The following is a 5,389-nucleotide window of genomic DNA, read 5'->3' on the forward strand; positions in this document are numbered from 1 at the left end:
GAATAATCATTATAAATACATACACTATCAGAATAACTATTTTCAAAATTATACAAAAGTGTATTATGTTGTTATACCGTAAGATATCCACAAAGGAACATTCGTTCATCGGTTTGCTGAAAATTCGTAAGAACGTCTAAGCATTTTAAATAATTAAATATTTAAAAAATGAAAAAAGTGTATCTTTAGAACATTGGAATAAAATATTTCATAATCAGTGCGCAAACAACTAACGTGTTATATGATTCAATCGGTTTAATGTTCAAAACTTGCGATCAGCCCAAAATGTTTTACGATTATCTTACAATTTCAGGTTCATAATAACGGTCTTTTGATAACGTTAACGTTCCATGGTCAATTGTACCAAATATCTAAATCTCGTAATTGATGCAGCCGATACACACCAGTTATAGTTTTGCAATGGAAAAAACGTTTTTTAAACAATCAGTAAACATTAAAGACCTGCAAGGACAGGGCCGGCCCAACCAGGTCCTCAAAAAGCTCGGCTCGTAATGAGACTGAACCGGACTGGGCCTTAAAAAAAAATAATGAGGGCTAGATCGGACTTTCTTTTCGTAACACTTTTCAGGCCGGGCTGGGCTGGGATTTTTTGGTAGAAATTTTCGGGCCGAGTCGGGCCGGACTCTCAAAATAATAAAACCAAATATGAATCGAGCTTTTTTTTTTTTTTAAAAACTTTTCGGGCTGGATCAGGCTTAAGGATTTTTACATCTGGCCGCACTTGGACATTTTATGTTTTTTTTTTTTTTTTTTTTTTTATGACAAATAAATATTATTTAAAATAACAATGATAAATTCTCATTACGACGTAGATATAATTACGAATATCATGTAATTCGTGGAACGTGGGTACTGATTTATGGGTATATATAATTAAGTTATTTTTATATAATTCATAAATATGTCATTAAGAAGTAACAACATTACCAAAATATATGGCATAATATTAGCGGGGTAGAGGTACTTGTTTATTAGTGAGATTATAATTTCTTAGAAATAAGTATCATAGTACCACCAATATAAAATTGAAATAGTAATTTGTATTTAAAGAAAATCCATTGTGTTTGACTATGGAGATTGTTAACACTAATATAGGACATTATACTATTGCCGGTTTCAGCTACCTAGTTTTAATGTTCCACGTTAGTGTACCATTGAACATATTTCGCGCACCTACTTTTGTTTGTTTGAAACAATATTATAAGGTAAGTTTTTTAATGCTACCTACGTATTTAATATATATTTGTATTTTTTTTCACTTTACTAATTTATCAGTATTTATTATGTAAAAAGAAATAACATTAAAGAAAAAACTATTGAGGCACCTATTGCATTTTAAAATATACAATATACACACAGATTTATTTCACCTTTTTAAATATACAATAATAATCAATTTATTGTTTCAATTATTTGTTAAACGAATTACTTAAGTAGTAGGTATTACAACAATTTGTTTTTAAGATTATAATGAATGGGTAATTAAATAATATATTAAATAATATTGATGAATAATAAACAGTGACTGCTTTGAAATATTATTTTTTTATTTTATTACCTATATTATAATTGTTAGAAATATTATATTATATATTATGTATTACTAATTTGAAAGTATAGGTACCTACTTGACACTTGTATACTTAATATCTATTTAACACTTTATTGCACAACGCCCAGTGTCCACATAAGTTTTTAAATACAAACATTGAATTTAACTCTTATCTAATACTTACTACCTACTACTTAGTCTAATATTTATGGTTTATAAGAAATATAGGTTTTAATAAGTATAAAAAATTGTAATTCATCCATTCAGGACAAAATTCGGCATATTATTTCCAATTTAAATGTGTTACCGACTTTTAATATTAATTTTTAAACATTTTTGATCATCTTTAGATGTACTTTGTGTGGTTACTGGTTATTTTTCAAATTGAGTATTTGGTTTTCATTAAGAAATTTTAAGTACTTTCTGTTTGATTTAGTATGTTTTTATCAAACTCCAGTGGCATCATTTGATAATGTTTAGGGAAGAGTGATTCACATTTTTGTACATGAACAATTATTACTCGTAAACATTTATATTACATAGTTATTAGTTAAATATGATGTTCTAGGGCTAAAAATATATCTCAGACAGAACCAAATTTTTTTTAATAGCTTCTAATTATTTTCTGGTCAAGCCTGGGCTTTTTTTTACAAAATATTTTGGACTGGACCGGACCGGGCGTTTTTTTGTTAAAAAATATTTTGAACCTTTTCGGACCGGGCATATAAAAAATATCTTTGGACCAGATCGGGCTTTTTAAGAGCTTTTGATGATTTTCGGGCCAGGCTTGGGCTTTTTTTCACAAACATTTTTTGGACCGGTCGGACCGGGCTTTAGAAAAAAATGTTGGACCGGGCTGGAACGTAAATTTATGGCCCTTGCAGTTCTTAAGTAAACACTATTGAAAAAATAATATGCGACCGTTCTACATTTTGCCACCAGGTAAAATGTATCCATTGCCTAACTGCCTAAGCCGCGTCCTTGTGTGGCCACTGTCATAAATGTCCTGTTTACATTTTCACATCCGGTTTCCGATTCGCCATTGAATAATGTCATTGTTACTGGCATTTATTGTGTGTCGTGTACGTGCGCGCTAGCAAAACTTTTGGTGTATTTGAATTTGTGTTTTTTTTTTTTTTTTAATATATGTGTTTAACGCAAAAAAAATGGCGACATTTATATCAATACTTATTCGATTGCTATACGGTAACGGCCCGTAGTATTATATATATTTTCGTGTTTTTTTTTTTTTACGCATAAATGTATATTTCACTCTAAATTTTACATATTGTTTCATAACAAAATAATGCTTCGACGAACTGGAAATTATATATTGTGTAATCGAAACAGCCATTTAAAATAACACTTTTTATTTTCACACAAAAGTCGTTTTTCTTTCTTGTTTTATTGGTAGAACACGTAATATGATCAAAGTGAAAACGAGCTTTTGAAACTTAAGAAACTTAAACGTAATTGTGTTATAAAATTGAATCCATAATTCATCTGAATAACTGGAATTGGTTTCATTTCAAATTCGATACACAATCTCACGACTTGAAATTCTATTTTTTTTATTTTTTATTATTATTAGTAATGCGTTCGGCAACATTCAGTCGACTGGTGGTATACGTTGTATCGATTTCATTTTGGGCGAGAAGTATCTTCAATTTAATTAATATAGGATCCGTTACGTTTGCCACGAAAATGCTCGCAAAACATATTACTGTAGTACGATACGCAATAATAAGTAATTTACAATTTCTACGTTTAATGGAGCGCTGGAGTAGTATCATATTATTTGGGACATTATGTGAATTGTATTTGACATGTTCTTGCTAATGGTTTTATAACTAACTAGACGTTTAGCCCGAACACCGTTTAGCAGATGTGATTTCGTCCGCCATAGTTTAGAATTTTTGATGATTTTTTTTTTTACCATATTTTACTCGAGAACCTTAAGTTATTAGCGAGATACTCCAAGTTTATTAAAACTACAGGACTGATCACAGCATAATACTACGGTTCGTAAACATAATATTTTGTTTATGTAGCTAAACATAGCTTATGATTTACTCCGGTCGACTGAAAGATTTCTGTTAATAAAACAGCAAATTCTTGTTGAACGCTCATAAATTCTTGATAAAATGGTTGCTTAAGCGAAATAAATTTACACCGAGTTCTGTGGACAAAACAATTTGGGCATGATATTTCGGGTCAAACGTTGGTTAATTTTAAAAATCGGACAGGTTATACAACACGGGTAATAGGATATCGTAGGGGTAATAGGTAATCGGCTAACGTCTGCTGTCGGGTTCGGGCTCTTCATCTGAACGGGTCGGAATGAGACGAAACAATGACGGTGCATCGCATTATCGTACAAACAGATGCTTACGGTATCTGTCCATTAAAAAATGTATGATTTTCGAAACCTGTTGCAAAGAGCTATATCGATTCCCCCTTTGGCTTTCGGTAACGACAGCGATAGCACTGTACAAAATTATATACGAAGATCATTAAACACTGGAACAACCGACTACGGTATAACGAGTGAGTACCTCTGCTTGCGTGCCTCGAGCGTGGGATCTCTTTGACCGCGATAATACTGTATTATTTCTCAACAGACCACGATGGCAACCAGTACTGGATGATTTTAATATTCGTAAATCTGGTCGTATAAACAACAAACTTTACTAGTAAATAAGTATTTCTAATTTTAGATTTATTTAGTGTTTAACATTAGTTTGAACGGATATTTTTACTGACATTTTCGTCTCACTAAGTTTCTCATTCGTGCATTATATTATTTAATATAATATATTATATTATATTACATGATATTTATTATATATTACCGAACCGTCACCAATCAGATGAATAAGGAAATCAATAAAAATTTGTTACAAACACGCACAACGATTCGTGACATGTTGTAATTAATAGATCCACGAAAACAAATTTAATAATAAACGTATAGTTTCGAATGTTATAGTTTAAAACTGCAAATGCATTTTTTTCCCTTTGTAAGTGATTTCAGCTACACAATAAATTTGATGTGTTTGAATAGAAATTATATACCCATATGAAAATAATTTTGTTTCCACAATTTTAAGAAACTAACTCAATATCTGTAATATTATGCTTTTTTGATTTGACTTACACTGATATACTTCATTAGATTTCTTCGATTTTCCGAATTTTCAGAAAGAAGGAAAATTCCTATTACTTATAAAGGAATAAAGTGGCCATTATTAAGTACTTATTCAGAATTCGCACTTAGCTACTTTATTAATTAACTTTTTTATCCAGATTTGCCAGTGCTGTCAAGATTTCTTTTTATGTTCACAAATTAATAAGTCTTTAAGCTATAAACCAAGATAAAATAAAAAGTAAAAAATGTACATTGTAAAAATCAATATATTTATATTTATGTATAGTATGAATCTAAAAAAAGTGAATGCCCAAAATAGAATAACATTTTTTAAGGAACCGTTCGCATAATACAAATTAAAAATGAACATTTATTCTTAAACGTAGATTATAATAAAAAATACATTTCTAAAAGTAACTTTTATGTTTTGAAAAGATTAAACGATTTGACTTTTTATTGGATTGAATTTCAATCAATTTTATAACATTGATTTATAAGTCCATTTTGCTCATTGATTTTCGTTTAATCTTATTATTTTTATAATCCGTTAAATCTTTAGTTATGTGATACATTTTTAAACGTGTACTTGAATAAATAAATAATCTTAGTTTATTCGATTATTAGCTTTTTGACGATCAACATTTCGATTAACTTTTTGACGATTAAAT

Source organism: Sipha flava, unplaced genomic scaffold (assembly GCF_003268045.1).
Source record: "Sipha flava isolate LNK unplaced genomic scaffold, YSA_version1 83_pilon_pilon, whole genome shotgun sequence".
In the NCBI taxonomy this organism is placed as follows: Eukaryota; Metazoa; Arthropoda; class Insecta; order Hemiptera; family Aphididae; genus Sipha; species Sipha flava.